A 2,320-nucleotide genomic window follows, 5' to 3' on the forward strand; every position below is an offset into this window, starting at 1 on the left:
TTGTATAGATGGAGGTGAGAATTACACAGTGCAATTCATTTGGTATTAATTTTTCTTTACAGTTCCTTCACCTCCAAATTGGCTCTGCAATTCAACCCATAATTTTCTTAATTCATCATAACTTTTAGGATATTAACATTCTTTCACCTTTTTCAAATCTACATTACTTCTTTTACCTACTATCCTTACCCTTCTAGTCCTTGGCACTTTGTGTAATTCTCACCTCCATACATGCAAACTTCATCAGATGTATGCTTACATGCTTTTGCATCTTTTACTGCTGCTTTATGCATTTTGGTGCATTTGTCATACGTGTTTATTGATTTTTGTTTTTTATTTCAACTGTAACTTTGACTTTAAATGACATATATATATATATATATACTAAACAACTGCAACTTAATATCTCACAAACTAAGACTAAAAATGATCAACTGCCACATTTCACACATGGAAAACAAATAGAGTGAGAATAAATACATATTTCACAGCATATATAGTGAACACTTAATGGCATTTTACTGCCTAAAAATTATACACAAAGTAGAATAAATAACTCCAAAGCACACACGCCACTTCACTCACTACCTCAATCCAATAACAAGCCAGCCTGCACTGTGACCTTAACCTCTCCAGGTGCATCTACTTCCTAGTTAAGAGTTCAGTTTTTTGTTACCATTTGCATCAATCATGAATTCGTCAACTTTAAATTAAACTGTTCATTAATCCAACTGAGAGGTCTAGAGAGAGGTAGATTGCTATGTGGTAACTAGAACATCTATCTCTCTCTTTCTCTCTCTTAATCAATACACTGTCTATTCTATCTAGATAGAATCTTTAGAGCTATTAAATATCTCCATGTTTGCCTTCATTTTAACTAGGTCTGCATAGCAACATGGCCCCTTTGCATAACATATCCAACAATTTCAAAGAAATACTATTTTTTTTTAATCCTGAGGGCTGAATCATAGATGTAATTCGGCTACCACCGTAACTGCAAATGCATTTAGTATATAAAATTATCTGAATCTTTAAATAACTGGACACATATATTTAAAACTTCCAATAACACCTACTGTAACTTACATGAACTTCTTAAAATAAGAATAGTTGTATTGATAAAACACGTCATTTCTAAACCATCTGTGTGTTTCCACATCATCGCATTACTGCCTTTTTTTGTGCTGATCATTACAGATCCGATTGTCATTAATTGCAGAATCGTGCAAATTCAGTATATTTCAACAACTTGGAAATTTTATGAAAGACAATATCGGTTTACTACAAACACAAAACCCTGCGAGACATCGCATACCGTCCATTTTCATACAATGCTGACCAGAGCTAGAGCTAGAGCTAGAGCTACATCTACATCTCTGTATTCCCCCCCTCCGCTTTCGATTTTATTGAGTTTCATTATTCCCTGTTTTAATTCTTAAATCCCCACATCGACAAATGCGTTTCAAATTTTTTTAGTAGCATTAGCAAGGGCATATGACGCAAGAATGCAAGTTTATATAGCATCAGAAAAAAAAAAAAACACAAACACCCCCTTCTCATATCACTCATCCACCCGCTCCAAATGTTTGTCTAGTTCTGCCATGAATCTACTTAAGCTATCAACTTCTACAACGACAGATGGCAGTTTGTTCCCGCAATCAACCACCCGCTGGCTAAAGGCAAACTTCCGCACATCTTTCCTCAATTTGAATTTATGCCCTCTCAGGCGATTATTCTGAGCAAGAGAAAGAATCCGATCTGCATTGAGCATACTCAAACCATTCAAGACTTTATACGCCTCAATCAGATCACCTCGGAGGTGCCTAGTCTCCAGACACTGTAATTTGCAAAACGTAACACTTTCTTCGTAAGAGCAACCCTTTGTTATTCTCTAATCTTGTTGCCCTTCTCTGTACTCGATCCAACAGCTCTAAATCCTTCTTAAAATGAGACCTCCAGACCTGTATACAGTACGCAAGGTGTGGCCTGACCATTGCCTCATACAAGGGGATAATCACCTCCTTATCCCTGCTAGAAAAATTCTTGTATATCATTGATAAGAAACCATGAGCAACCCTTGAAGACCGTGTGCACTGCTCAGAAAACGTCATATCTACCTGCACAATTAACCCCAGGTCCTTTTCACACTCTACCTCTGTCAGTGTACTACCACACAGCTGACACATTACTCTGGGGTTACTGCTTTCCATATGCAGTATTTTACATTTGTCAATGTTAAACTTCAGTTGCCACCTCTCAGCCCATCTATTCAACTTTTCTAGATCCTGTTTCAGCAGCGTACTGTCATTAGTGTCATTAA

The sequence above is a fragment of the Mastigoproctus giganteus genome, chromosome 10 (assembly GCF_048544385.1).
Source record: "Mastigoproctus giganteus isolate SK-2022 chromosome 10, ASM4854438v1, whole genome shotgun sequence".
NCBI lineage: Eukaryota > Metazoa > Arthropoda > Arachnida > Uropygi > Thelyphonidae > Mastigoproctus > Mastigoproctus giganteus.